Source organism: Sceloporus occidentalis, unplaced genomic scaffold (genome assembly GCF_023333645.1).
Source record: "Sceloporus occidentalis isolate IW3139 unplaced genomic scaffold, rSceOcc1.0.p SCAF_23, whole genome shotgun sequence".
Lineage (NCBI taxonomy): Eukaryota > Metazoa > Chordata > Lepidosauria > Squamata > Phrynosomatidae > Sceloporus > Sceloporus occidentalis.
The window spans coordinates 5,702,557-5,717,500 of NW_028317003.1; the positions used below are offsets into that span (position 1 = coordinate 5,702,557).

Genomic DNA, 14,944 nt, shown 5'->3' on the forward strand with positions numbered 1-14,944 from the left:
CCCCGGCCCTGGCTCCCGTGAACCTGCCGCCGGGTAGACGGCCGAGGGTTCCGCCCGGGGCTCCCCGGACCTCGGGCCGCCCAGCCCGTGTGCCGCACAGTCGTTCCTACCCGCCCCGGCCCCGCCTCCGTGCCCGGCCGCGAGCCCCCGTTCCCTGACGCACAAGTTGCTCGCGGCCGTCTGGCGTTTTCGCTCTAAGTCCCATTTTCTGGCAGGCCAAGTTGCTTGAAAAGCCCTGGAAGTCTATGAGGTCGGATTTGCCGGCCGCATCCGACCCTCGCTCCATCGAAGTCGGCCTGCCTGGCCGGGTTTTCCCGGTGGTGTCGTGGAACTCCTTCCCGGTTCGCCAGGGTCCTCAGGCACCCTCCGCCGGATATATAGGTGAGCGGTCGGCGTCGACCGCCACGACCAGGACAACGACCGATCTGGTGCCCCGCGCCGGGCCGGGGAAGGCAACCCTCGCTCAGGCGGTCCCCGGCGGGCCCCCTGGTGCAGGCGAGCGGCCCGCCTCCCCGCGCACCTCCCGGCGCGGACCCCCGGGCCCCACCGCGGCCCGGCCCGCGGCCCCGAGGCCTCTCCCCCGGGCCGGGGGAGAGCCGCCCCGGGTGCCGGACCCCCCTCGCAGGCGACTGAGTTTGCTCGGCCCCGGACTCCCAGCGGCCCGAAGCCGCGGCCGGTTGGGGCTACCCGCGGGCGCTCCACGTCCCACCCCGGGTTCCCCCCGCCGCGGAGCACGCACCGTCCTTTCTCCCGGCCCCGAACGAAGGGAGGGGGAGCGCGCGCTCTCCCTCCGTCCCCGCGGCCCCCTCGCCGCGTCCCCCCCTGCGCAGACCCGACCCCCGCGTGACGACGGGAGCTACCTGGTTGATCCTGCCAGTAGCATATGCTTGTCTCAAAGATTAAGCCATGCACGTGTAAGTACACACGGCCGGTACAGTGAAACTGCGAATGGCTCATTAAATCAGTTATGGTTCCTTTGATCGCTCCATCTGTTACTTGGATAACTGTGGTAATTCTAGAGCTAATACATGCCGACGAGCGCTGACCCCCAGGGATGCGTGCATTTATCAGACCAAAACCAATCCGGCGGGCTTGCCCCCGCCGGCCGCTTTGGTGACTCTAGATAACCTCGGGCCGATCGCACGTCCCCGTGACGGCGACGATACATTCGGATGTCTGCCCTATCAACTTTCGGTGGTACTTTCTGTGCCTACCATGGTGACCACGGGTAACGGGGAATCAGGGTTCGATTCCGGAGAGGGAGCCTGAGAAACGGCTACCACATCCAAGGAAGGCAGCAGGCGCGCAAATTACCCACTCCCGACTCGGGGAGGTAGTGACGAAAAATAACAATACAGGACTCTTTCGAGGCCCTGTAATTGGAATGAGTACACTTTAAATCCTTTAACGAGGATCTATTGGAGGGCAAGTCTGGTGCCAGCAGCCGCGGTAATTCCAGCTCCAATTACGGCTGGGCGTCGGCTGCTCACTGTGGAGTTGGGAGGCGAGGGGAGAGGAGGTGGTTTTGTGTTGCTGGTGGAACTTGGTTTCTTTTTATTACTTTCGGTGCTGGACGTTTGCTACCCCGGGGAAGGTAACTGCCTCCCCGGGGTCCCATCATGGCCTCCACCCTCATTGAGGAGTGGAGGGGCCGCATTTCCATAATCACGGAGAAACTGGTCTACACGGAGGACGGCATCCTACTCCCATCCCGGGAGACTGCAGGAACCGTATGCAGGGCTGTGCGTCGGAACATGGAGGCGCTCGAGGCATACACCACGGCCTTGAGCGCCAAAATAGCCATGCTCAAGAGGGGAGTCGGTCTGCCCCACCATCTGAGGGTCGACCCGACTTCCCTCCTGTTGCTGGGGGCCCTCCATCTACGGGCCCTCGCCCTCAGGGACGCCGGGGCCAGGGCCTTGGAGACCGCCGAGGCGAGTGTGAATACGAACCCTGAAGATGAGGAGGCGGTGGAACAGGGCCCTTCCTATGCCCAAAAGGCTAAGGTGGGGCTCCCAGTACCTGCGGAGTCAGACGGGGAACCCCTCAGGCAGGCCCTGGCTAACCTCCAACAAGAGTTGCGTTCCCTGGGGGAGGAGAAGGAGGAGGTTGCCGGACAGCTGAAAGAGCTCCGGCAGCAGAGCAACAGGGTGGGGAGTCGTCATCGCGGCCCCATACGGGAGCGGATCGTCTCCCTGAAGGAGAAAGAAGCGGAGTTGGCGAGACGCACAGCCCAGAACCGTGACCGCGTGCGGTTCCTGCAGGAGAAGCTGCGGGAGCAGGAGGTGGAGGAGTCGGGGGTACCACCGACCCCGGAGGACCCGGAACCGGTGGCGCCTACATCACCACCGCCACCGCCACCACCACAGTACGACGGGACCCAGGAGAAGTCCGCTATACGAAGGCCGCTGATTTTTTCAATGGAGGAATTGGACGAGGAGGAGGACATTAAGATCCAAGCTGCGCCACGGAGGCGGAAAAAGAAGACCACCAGGAGCAGGCCCGCTATCCAATTGTCCGGGGAGGAGAGCGTCGGGGATACCCCCCCCATCATGTCCGAGGAGGAGTTCCCATCCCTCCCGGCCCGGGTCCCCGACGCTGCTGCCGAGGATCCGAGAGCGGGCCCTTCCCGTCGGAGGGCCAGGGACACTATCCCCGCCGGTCTGCGTTTGGCCGGTGAGCCCCGGGGACCTTGTGTGAGTACCTTCCCCGATGTACCTGTCGGTATGTCCCCTGTTGTTGTCATGTCCCCTGTTGTCCCCCCACCCCCAGTGTGTGTTCCCTCTGTAGTACGTTCACGTTCCCCTGTCTGTGTCCGTCCGTCTTCCGTGGCCCCCGTCGGGGCGCGGGTTTTGTCACCCCCGCGGCCGGCTGCGGCACCGGCGACCGCTTCGGCGGCCGCCGGGGCGGCTGCTGCTGCCGCGGGATCCGTGCCGGCGCTCCCGGCGGCGTGCCCGCCTCCTTGTCCCTCCAGAGGGATCGGCGGTTCTGTGGCCGCTCCCCCCGTTGTAGTTGGTCCCATCCACCCTGTGGTGGTGGACCCAGTTGTCCCGGCTGCTCCTGCGGCTTCGGTGTCCCCGGAGGTGCCGTCCTCCGTGTACGGGGCCGCCGCTAACCGGGCTGCCCTCCCACTGTCCAGACTACTCCGGGCGGAGGAATCGCCCGGAGTGCAGCTAAAAGAAGCTGCCATTGCGAGTGGGGCTGCCGCTACCTGGGCGGCCCGCCCTCTGTCCCCACTACTCCGGGCGGAGGACTCGCCTGGAGGGCAGCCAGAGGCGGCTGTTGTTGTGAGCGGGGCCGCCGCTACCCGGGTGGCCCGCTCCCTGTCCAAACTACCCCGGACAGATGATAATCTGTCCGGAGTTTTGCCGGGCGCCGCGGCCGAAACCGCGGCGGTTACAATGGAGGCAGTGCCGGGTGCGGCTGCGGTCCCCGCCGGGGTCACTCCGGCAGCGGTGCCGGTGACCCCCGGGGCTCCCGCAGCCGTGATGCCGGTTGCTGGCTCCGCCCCCGTCGCGGCACAGGCCGCGCCCCCCGGTAATCTTAAAGTCGCACCGCACACCACACATTCTGTATGCCAGGGGACCGCGGGACCACCCGCGATGGCCCCTATAGTCAGGGTGGGGAAGAACCCTGGGGGGCAGAACCCCGGGAGGTCGGCGGTGGCCCGGGCTGCGGGGGCGGCCGCTGCGGTCAGGGCTCCTGCTCCGGCCGAAGGGGGGACTCCCACCGGGGTGACACCTTCCCCCGCCGTGACACAGGGGGTCGCTGCGGTGGCCGCGGTACCCGCCGATGGGTCCACGGGCGGGCATGGTAGCGGGGCCACGGGGGGGTCCACAGTGCCCATAGTGCCCACTCCAACGGTGGCCCCAGGTGCGACACCCGCAACCGCTAACGCCTGGGCGGCGGGTCCCCCGAAGGTTCAGGTGCCACCACCAGGCAGGCGGGCTACGGGACTCCCAGCAGGGCAACCCATGCGGAGAAGGAACGTGGTCCGCCTGCTGCACGTAGCGGAGGGATCCGTGCCCGATAGGAAGCGGGTGGTAGGGGCCCTGAAGGACCTGGGCTTTGCGGTCGCGGACTTTTTCGCCATCATCCACGTTAGCGGCACCCCTGAGTATGACATCAGTTTCATGTCCCCGAGGGGTCTGGAGAGGTTCTGGACCCTTTGGGAGGGGGTGCCAAAGTCCGGCGACAGCCTATGGGCCCGGTTCAATGTCCAGGCCATATCGCGCCAGGAGGTCCGCAAGGTGAACTTCCTGGTGCGGAATGAGTCCATACCCGTCGCGGACATACTGGTGTGGGCCCGCAGATACGGGGAGGTCTTGACCACCCCGGTCAAGACTCTCTGTGAGGACGGGATCTGGAACGGCGGCTGGACGGTCAACATCCGTCTGAAGGAGGTACGGGGTCTCCTACAGCACATGCCCAACTCCTTCTTCATCGGGACTGACCGGGTATCGTGCTTCTATCCCGGTCAGCCCCGGGTGTGCCACAAGTGTGGCTCGCCCCGGCATTTCAGCATAGGGTGTGATGTCACCAAGTGCACCCTATGCGGTGTTGTAGGACACTCCAAGCAGGAGTGCACTACTATCCGTTGCAACCTGTGCGGGGTGTTGGGTCATTCCTACAGAGCGTGTCCTGAAGCCCAGCACAACTTGGACAGTATCTGGGAAGGAGAGGGCGAATTCGCAGAGGAAGACCCGCGGCCAGTTGTGGGGGGCGCTCGGGACAAGGCTCTACCCGACGCCCCAGGTACCTCCTCCGGCACCGACCCCGTAAGTAACATCATTGACCCGTTGCCTGTCCGTCCAAAACAACGAATGTCTCACCCCATTTCTGTCTGTACTCCTTCCACAGGCATCACCACACGATCGGCGTCAGGACCCCGAGCCGCAACCACGCGGGATGAGTCGGGGTGGACGACTGTCGGTCCGAGGAAGGAGACCCCAACTCAGGAGGCAGCTCGGAGAGGTCCGGTAAGATCCTCCGCCTCTGCTAAGACCCCTTCCCGGGGGGATCCACCCTCCACACTAGAGGGGGAGAAAGTCCCTTCGGGACGGGGGAGCTCCGGGGCCCCGAAACCCTAATCCATCGTTGTCGCTGCCACAAAATCATCAGCGGCGGCGGCCGTCGCTGAAACCGCTATCGGCAAGACGTGCGGGGACATACCAGTCCAGAACAGGTTTAGTGCCCTGATGGACTGGGGTACCCGCATGGAGGTCGAGGAGGCGGCAGAGGCGACGGTGGTAGTGGCGACAGTGGCGGGGGAGGGTGGAAGGGCCGCGGAAGCTCGAGGACACCTGGTAGAGGTGGAGGATAGCGAGTTGGTAGAGGTGCCGATTCCGGAGGAGGACGCCTTGCCCGCGGGGCTCTCCGCGAAAAGGTACCCCTCAGACTCGGACGGTGAGAACGTACGGAAAAAGGGAAAGTCTCCTCATTCTCATCACCCTTGATGGCGACTCTCCCCATACTATCTTTAGCCACTCATAACGTGGCTAGTATTAAGATGTGCAGGGCCCGATTTATAGCCTATGATAACTGGCACGGGGAGAACTACCATATAATCTTTGTCCAGGAAACCCGCCTGGACTCCCTGGGGGCCCTGCATGCAGCTAAACGCGACTGGAGATGGGGGCACTCCTTTTTTTCACTAGCCACGGAGGGCTACGGGGGAGTTGCCATCCTGTTCCAGGGTGTGGACATAACGTTCAATAGGGTGATTGAGATAACGAAGGGTAGGTGCGTAGTTCTTGATGTGTCGGTAGGCAGGCAGCCTCTCCGTCTGATTAATATCTATGCCCCCCAGACCAAGTGGGAGAGGAAGCGTCTGTTTAACGAGATAGAGCCTTTCCTCTACACGTCCCGGCATATTGTCTTTGCTGGTGATTTTAATACCGTTACTAGGACCAAAGACAGGAAAGGTGGCAAAGACAAACCGGGATACGACGCTTTGGCCCTTACTAGAATAGTCAGGCAGGCAGGCTTGGTAGATGTGCATATTAAGCACAACCCAGACCTCACAGGTTACACATATCAGCGAGGTAACTGCCAGAGTAGGATAGATAGGATTTATGTTAAGGAGTCTCTTCCGGTGACGGCACTTGTGCTTAAACCGGTGGAGTTCTCCGATCACCTTATTCTTACCTGTCTGTTAAATGTCTCGCAGGCTCCGCTAAGAGGTAAAGGGATTTGGCGACTTAATTCTGACATCTTGACAGAAGGCTGGGTTCAGCAGGCTTTCGAGAACTTCTTTCATGACCAGGTCACCGTTGCGGAATTCTGCACGACGAAGTCTGAGTGGTGGGAGATGGTGAAGGTAAGAACCCGTGCCTTATTTCGCTCTCTTTCTCAGAACATCCAGTCCTCAAAGTACAGGACTTATCTCGGGCTCCTGTGCAAGTTAGACTGTCTGGTGTCGCATGATGAGGACGTTCCAGTATGACAGGTATGCCTCCTTGCTCAAGGAAAGGGATCATGGGGCTTACCACTCACCCGATCCTTTTCTTAGTTGCAAAAGGCAGGAGTCTGCTAAGATCATTACCTGTCTGCGGAACACCCTCGGTGTCCTGGAGGAAACTCCTCGGGGGATACAGAGGGTTGTCCGCGATTACTATGTGGAGCTCCTCGGACAGAGGAGACCCTGCCGACATCAGGCGGACGACTTTTTGATGGGTCTTTCCCTTCCTGAGATTGATCATGGAAAGCTGGATGAGTTGGTTAGCCCAATCACTGTCAAGGAGGTCACAGAGACAATATTAGAGCAGACAAGGAAAAAATCTCCGGGCCCTGACGGTCTTACGGCCGAATTCTATCATGCCTTCTGCGGTCTCCTGGCCCCTAGTCTCACCGAAGTTTTTAATGAAAGCCTGGAGAGGGGGATACTCCCTCCTTCGATGAGATCCTCGGCAGTGATTATGCTAACTAAGCCCAGAGTTGTCGACACGGCTGATGTGGGGAACTGGCGACCCATATCACTCTTGAATGTCGACAGGAAGGTTTTGGCGAAGATCATTTTTAAACGTTTGCAGGGGGTCGCAAGTGAGGTCTTGTCTGATTCTCAATACTGCACCGTGAAGGGCAGAACTGTCTTTGACGCCGTCTGCGAGGTCAGGGAAGCCATTGAGCGGTGTAGGGTAGAGGATGGGGATAAGTATCTCTTGGCACTTGATCAGTCGAAGGCGTTTGATCGGGTGGATCATTACTATCTGTGGGCAGTCTTGCGCAGGTATGGCTTGCCGGGAAAACTTATCAATTGGCTGATTTCTTTATATAGAGGGGCCGAAAGCTTCACTCTTGTTAATGGATGGAGAGGCAAACCGTTTAAAATCCGATCTGGGGTGAGGCAGGGCTGTCCCCTCAGCCCCCTCTTGTACGTCTTTGCTATAGATCCCTTCATCCGAAGGGTTGATGCAAGTCGTTTAAGAGGAGTGGCCCGAACCCCAGGAAGGCCCTTACGGATACTGGCTTACGCTGACGACATCTCTGTGATTGTGTCCGACACACAGGAGGCAGTCACAGTGGATGAAATGATGAAGAGCTATTCTGCTGCCACTTCCTCCCGGATTAACCGGGACAAGAGCGTAGTTTTCTGGTGCGGGAAGGAGGGGAAGCAATTCCCTCTCCCCGACGGTTTCCCAGTGGCCCGTGACCAAATTCAAATCTTGGGGGTTAAGTTCGGACCGGGAGACTACTCGTTGGTCAACTGGACCGAACGTTTAGCTGTGGCCTGCAGCAAGGTAGACGAGTGTTGCCGGTGGAAACTGACCTACAGAGAAAGGGTTCACCTGATTAAAACCTACGTATTGCCCCTGTTTACGTACGTCAGTCACACCTGTCTTTTGCCATGTAGCCTTCACTCGCGGGTGTTCGGTTTGTTCTTTCGCATGTTGTGGGGGAACAGGCTCAACCTCATTAAGCGGGAAGTGACGTACCTAGCCCGGCGACACGGTGGGTTGGCCATGGTTAACCCAGTTGTTGTCCTGACTACTAACTTTCTGAAAAGGAACTTCGGGCCTCTCGGAAGAGATGACCCCCAGACACCGGGCTGGGTGCACAGTTTCAGGAAATGGGGAGACCCCTTTTTACAGGACTGGTTTATGGGCGGGAGAGTGAAAAGCATGCGTGTTCGGCACGGCTCCTATCTCCCGACTTCGGTAGCCCAGGGAGTGAGGTTGTTACGCCGGTGGAATGTGACGGTTGAGGAGGTCAGGGATACACCCAAGCGAGTCCTTGACTCTAGGGTGCTGGCCACTCACTTTAGCGTTTCGCTGGCCTTGAAAGACTGCGCGCCACGGACTCTCGCTTCGGGATTACAAAATCTAAATTCCGAACGACTGCCCGAGAAATATCAGGACGTGGCGTTTCTCAGTTTTCACGGTAGACTATATGTAAGAGGGAATTTTAAGTACCGGAACATAGCGGATCGCGGTTGTCCCCGGGTGGAATGTTTCGGGAAAGTTGAGTCCATGGACCACTTTCTGCTTGAGTGCCCCTTTAATGTGGATGTTTACCGGGGGGTGTCAGTCGCCTTAGGTATCCCATTCCTCTCTCGCATGTCATACGCGGAGTGGGTCTACGGGACGACCAACAGCAGGGGGCAGAGGTTTAATTTGAGCACTGTTTTTCTAGTTAGCGCAGTTATTAGATATTTCACGTGGCACGCTAGATGTCAGGTTTCCATCCGACAAAAGGTCCTTTCCTGTCAGGTGGTGGTGAATGATATCTTCACAGCGGTGGTGGCAATCGCGACAAAAGAGAGGGCTTCCATGGAAAACCAGCATTGGCAACGGCTGTGGAAAAACCTCAAGGTCCACCCGCCTTGAGGCCATGGTCTCTGTACAAGAGCCCAGCATGTTAGTAGTTATCACATACTGTCCCCTATTATTTTAGGCATGTCATTGCACTTTTTAGCGTTATGTCATGCAACTAACAGTTAACTGTTTTGTCGTTGAAAGGTGTACATACTTTTTCAAGGAAGGCTGCTACGTGTTTTAGATGAGTACCTGGAGTACCGTACGTTGCCACCGTCATGGTTTGATGTTTTAGAAGTTTTTGTTTTATTGGGTTTTTGTTTCTTTATGTATCTTACTTTTCCGTTTTTCTTTTTCTTTTAGTTGTGTCCCCAACCGCCACGTCCGTACAGATTCCGTCCCGGATCACCAACACACATGGACCGGAATCTAATGGGGCGTGGGGATGGGGGGTGTTTTATGTGATATTTTTAGTGTGTACTGTTTTGTTTTAATGTTAGCGGGAGGGTATGTGTTATGGGTGGGGGTGGGAAGGTACAAGAAGGTGTATGGTTGTTTTTTAATTACTGTGGGTGGGTTTGTGTGTGGGTGAGGGGTGGGTGATGGGAGGGGTCGGGTTTTCTTTAAAATGGGTGATGGTGGGTGAAGGGGAGGGTTGGGTTTTTTTAAAATGGGTGATGGTGGGTGAAGGGGAGGTTTGGTTTTTGTAAAATGGGTGATGGTGGGTGATGGGGAGGGTTGGTTTATATATAAAAAAAAAAAAAAAAAAAAAATTTTGCTTATTTTGTTATCATTGTTGTTATATTTGTTGTTATTGTTATCATTGTTATATTTTGATTAATTTTTAGAAAAAAAAAAAAAAATAAAAAAAAAATTTTGTGCATATTTTGTTATTATAATTTTTGTTATCATTGTTATATTTGTTGTTATTATTGTTATATTTTGATTATTTTTGGTGGCTGTTTTAAAAAAAACAAATAAAATATCTCCAGCTCCAATTACGGCTGGGCGTCGGCTGCTCAGTGTGGAGTTGGGAGGCGAGGAGAGTGGAGGTGTTTTTTTTGTGTGTGCTGGTGGAACTTTTTTGTTTGGAGCTATAATTTATTGTGTTTCGGTGCTGGACATTTACTACCCCGGGGAAGGTAACTGCCTCCCCGGGGTCCCATCATGGCCTCCACCCTCATAGAGGAATGGAGGGGCCGCATCTCCACCATATGTGACAGTTTGGTGTACACGGAGGACGGCATCTTACTCCCATCCCGGGAGGCTGCAGGAGCTGTATGCACGGCTGTGCGTCGGAACATGGCGGCGCTCGAGGCATACACCACGGCCTTGAGCGCCAAGATAGCCATGTACAAGAAGGGAGTCGGTCTGCCCCACCATCTGAGGGCCGACCCAACTTTCCTCCTGTTGCTGGGGGCCCTCAATCTACGGGCCCTCGCCCTCAGGGACGCTGGGGCCAGGGCCTTGGAGTCCGCCGAGGCGAGGATTGATACGACCCCGGAAGATGATGAGGAGGCGGTGGAACAGGGCCCTTCCTATGCCCAAAAGGCTAAGGTGGGGCTCCCAGTACCTGCGGAGTCGGACGGGGAACCCCTCAGGCAGGCCCTGGTTAACCTCCAACAAGAGTTGCGTTCCCTGGGGGAGGAGAAGGAGGAGGTTGCCGGACAGCTGAAAGAGCTCCGGCAGCAGAGCAACAGGGTGGGGAGTCGTCATCGCGGCCCCATACGGGAGCGGATCGTCTCCCTGAAGGAGAAAGAAGCGGAGTTGGCGAGACGCACAGCCCAGACCCGTGACCGCGTGCGGCTCCTGCAGGAGCAGGAGGTGGAGGAGTCGGGGGTGCCACCGACCCCGGAGGACCCGGAACCGGTAGCGCCTACATCACCACCGCCACCGCCACCATCACAGTACGACGGGACCCAGGAGAAGTCCGTTATACGAAGGCCGCTGTTTTTTTCAATGGAGGAATTGGACATTAGGATCCGAGCTGCGCCACGGAGGCGGAAAAAGAAGACCACCAGGAGCAGGCCCGCTATCCCATCGTCCGGGGAGGAGAGCGTCGGGGATACCCCCCCATCATGTCCGAGGAGGAGTTCCCATCCCTCCCGGCCCGGGTCCCCGACGCTGCTGCCGAGGATCCGAGAGCGGGCCCTTCCCGTCGGAGGGCTAGGGACACTATCCCCGCCGGTCTGCGTTTGGCCGGTGAGCCCCGGGGACCTTGTGTGAGTACCTTCCCCGATGTATCTGTCGGTATGTCCCCTGTTGTTGTGATGTCCCCGGTTGTTCCCCCACTCCCAGTGTGTTTTCCCTCCGTTGTACGTTCACGTTCCCCTGTCTGTGTCAGTCCGTCTCCCGTGGCCCCCGCGGGATCTGTGCCGGCGCTCCCGGCGGCGTGCCCGCCTCCTTGTCCCTTCAGAGGGATCGGCGGTTCTGTGGCCGCTCCCCCCGTCGTCGTTGGTCCCATCCACCCTGTGGTGGTGGACCTGGTTGTCCCGGCTGCTCCCGCGGCTTCGGTGTCCCCGGAGGTGCCGTCCTCCGTGTGCGGGGCTGCCGCTAACCGGGCTGCCCTCCCCCTGTCCATACTACTCCGGGCGGAGGAATCGCCCGGAGTGCAGCTAGACGAAGCTGCCGTTGCGAGCGCGGCCGCCGCTACCCGGGTGGCCCGCTCCCTGTCTTTACTACCCCAGACAGAGGATAGTATGTCCGGAGTTTTGCCGGGCGCCGCCGCGGCCGAAACCGCGGCGGTTACGATGGAGACAGTGCCGGGTGCGATGCCGGTTGCTGGCTCCGCCCCCGCCGCGGAACAGGCTGCGCCCCCCGGTAATTTTAAAGTCACGGTGCACAACACACACACTGTATGCCAGGGGACCGCGGGACCACCCGCGATGGCCCCTACGGTCAGGACCGGGGTGACACCTTCCCCCGCCGTGACACGGGGGGTCGCTGCGGTGCCCGCGGTGCCCGCGGGTGGGTCCACGGGCGGACACGGTAGCGGGGCCACGGGGGGGTCCACACTGCCCATAGTGCCCACTCCAACGGTGGCCCCAGGTGCGACACCCGCGACCGCTAACGCCTGGGCGGCGGGTCCCCCGAAGGTTCATGTGCCACCACCTGGCGGGCGGGCTACGGGACTCCCAGCGGGGCAACCCATGAGGAGAAGGAACGTGGTCCGCCTGCTGCACGTAGCGGAGGGATCCGTGCCCGATAAGAAGCGGGTGGTAGGGGCCCTGAAGGACCTGGGCTTTGCGGTCGCGGACTTTTTTGCCATCATCCACTATAGCGGCACCCCTGAGTATGACATCAGCTTCATGTCCCCGAGGGGTCTGGAGAGGTTCTGGACCCTTTGGGAGGGGGTGCCAAAGTCCGGCGACAGCCTATGGGCCCGGTTCAATGTCCAGGCCATATCGCGCCAGGAGGTCCGCAAGGTGAACTTCCTGGTGCGGAATGAGTCCATACCCGTCGCGGACATACTGGTGTGGGCCCGCAGATACGGGGAGGTCTTGACTCTCTGTGAGGACGGGATCTGGAACGGCGGCTGGACGGTCAACATCCGTCTGAAGGAGGTACGGGGTCTCCTACACCACATGCCCAACTCCTTCTTCATCGGGACTGACCGGGTATCGTGCTTCTATCCCGGTCAGCCCCGGGTGTGCCACAAGTGTGGCTCGCCCCGGCATTTCAGCATAGGGTGCGATGTCACCAAGTGCACCCTATGCGGTGTTGTAGGACACTCCAAGCAGGAGTGCACTACCATCCGTTGCAACCTGTGCGGGGTGTTGGGTCATTCCTACAGAGCGTGTCCCGAAGCCCAGCACAACTTGGACAGCATCTGGGAAGGTGAGGACGAATTTGCAGAGGAAGACCCGCGGCCAGTTGTGGGGGGCGCTCGGGACAAGGCTCTACCCGACGCCCCAGGTACCTCCTCCGGCACCGACCCCGTAAGTAACATCATTGACCCGTTGCCTGTCCGTCAAAAAAAACGAACGTCTCACCCCATTTCTGTCTGTACTCCTTCCACAGGCATCACCACACGATCAGCGTCAGGACCCCGAGCCGCAACCACGCGGGATGAGTCGGGGTGGACGACTGTCGGTCCGAGGAAGGAGACCCCAACTCAGGAGGCAGCTCGGAGAGGTCCGGTAAGATCCTCCGCCTCTGCTAAGACCCCTTCCCGGGGGGATCCACCCTCCACACTAGAAGTCCCTTCGGGACGGGGGAGCTCCGGGGCCCCGAAACCCAAAACCATTGTTGTTGCTGCCGCAAAATCATCAGCGGCGGCGGCCGTCGCTGAAACCGCTATCGGCAAGACGTGCGGGGACATACCAGTCCAGAACAGGTTTAGTGCCCTGATGGACTGGGGGACCCGCATGGAGGTCGAGGAGGCGGCGGTAGTGGCGACAGCGGCGGGGGAAGGTGGAAGGGCCGCGGAAGCTCGAGGACACCTGGCAGAGGTGCCGATTCCGGAGGGGGACACCTTCCCCGCGGGGCTCTCCGCGAAAAGGTACCCCTCAGACTCGGACGGTGAGAACGTACGGAAAAAGGGAAAGTCTCCTCATTCTCATCACCCTTGATGGCGACTCTCCCCATACTATCCTTAGCCACTCATAACGTGGCTAGTATTAAGACGTGCAGGGCCCGATTTCTAGCCTATGATAACTGGCACAGGGAGAAATACCATATAATCTTTGTCCAGGAAACCCGCCTGGACTCCCTGGGGGCCCTGCATGCAGCTAAACGTGACTGGAGATGGGGGCACTCCTTTTTTTCACTAGCCACGGAGGGCTACGGGGGAGTTGCCATCCTGTTCCAGGATGTGGACATAACGTTCAATAGGGTGATTGAGATAACGAAGGGTAGGTGCGTAGTTCTTGATGTGTCGGTAGGCAGGCAGCCTCTCCGTCTGATTAATATCTATGCCCCCCAGACCAAGTGGGAGAGGAAGCGTCTGTTTAACGAGATAGAGCCTTTCCTCTACACGTCCCGGCATATTGTCTTTGCTGGTGATTTTAATACCGTTACTAGGACCAAAGACAGGAAAGGTGGCAAAGACAAACAGGGATACGACGCTTTGGCCCTTACTAGAATAGTCAGGCAGGCAGGCTTGGTAGATGTGCATATTAAGCACAACCCAGACCTCACAGGTTACACATATCAGTGAGGTAACTGCCAGAGTAGGATAGATAGGATTTATGTTAAGGAGTCTTTTCCGGTGACGGCACTTGTGCTTAAACCGGTTGAGTTCTCCGATCACCTTATTCTTACCTGTCTGTTAAATGTCTCGCAGGCTCCGCTAAGAGGTAAAGGGATTTGGCGACTTAATTCTGACATCCTGACAGAAGGCTGGGTCCAGCAGGCTTTCGAGAACTTCTTTCATGACCAGGTCACCGTTGCGGAATTCTGCACGACGAAGTCTGAGTGGTGGGAGATGGTGAAGGTAAGAACCCGTGCCTTATTTCGCTCTCTTTCTCAGAACATCCAGTCCTCAAGGTACAGGATTTACCTCGGGCTCCTGTGCAAGTTAGACTGTCTGGTGTCGCAACGAGGTGATACCGGGGACATCTCTAGGGTCAAATCCATGATGAGGACGTTCCAGTATGACAGGTATGCCTCCTTGCTCAAGGAAAGGGATAATGGGGCTTACCACTCACCCGATCCTTTTCTTAGTTGCAAAAGGAAGGAGTCTACTAAGATCATTACCTGTCTGCGGAACACCCTCGGTGTCCTGGAGGAAACTCCTCGGGGAATACAGAGGGTTGTCCGCGATTACTATGTGGAGCTCCTCGGACAGAAGAGACCCTGCCGACATCAGGCGGACGACTTCTTGATGGGTCTTTCCCTTCCTGAGATTGATCATGGAAAGCTGGATGAGTTGGTTAGCCCAATCACTGTCAAGGAGGTCACGGAGACAATATTAGAGCAGACAAGGAAAAAATCTCCGGGCCCTGACGGTCTTACGGCCGAATTCTATCATGCCTTCTGCGGTCTCCTGGCCCCTAGTCTCACCGAAGTTTTTAATGAAAGCCTGGAGAGGGGGATACTCCCTCCTTCGATGAGATCCTCGGCAGTGATTATGCTAACTAAGCCCCGAGTTGTCGACACGGCTGATGTGGGGAACTGGCGACCCATATCACTCTTGAATGTCGACAGGAAGGTTTTGGCGAAGATCATTTTTAAACGTTTGCAGGGGGTCG

The 14,944-nt window shown here is 58.4% G+C and overlaps 1 pseudogene; it reads left to right on the top strand.

Moving 5' to 3' along the window:
* Positions 1 to 860: 860 nt before the first annotated feature.
* Positions 861 to 1,473, top strand: LOC149300737 (18S ribosomal RNA; annotated as a pseudogene; the record flags this gene model as incomplete).
* Between the last annotated feature and the right edge of the window lie 13,471 nt (positions 1,474 to 14,944).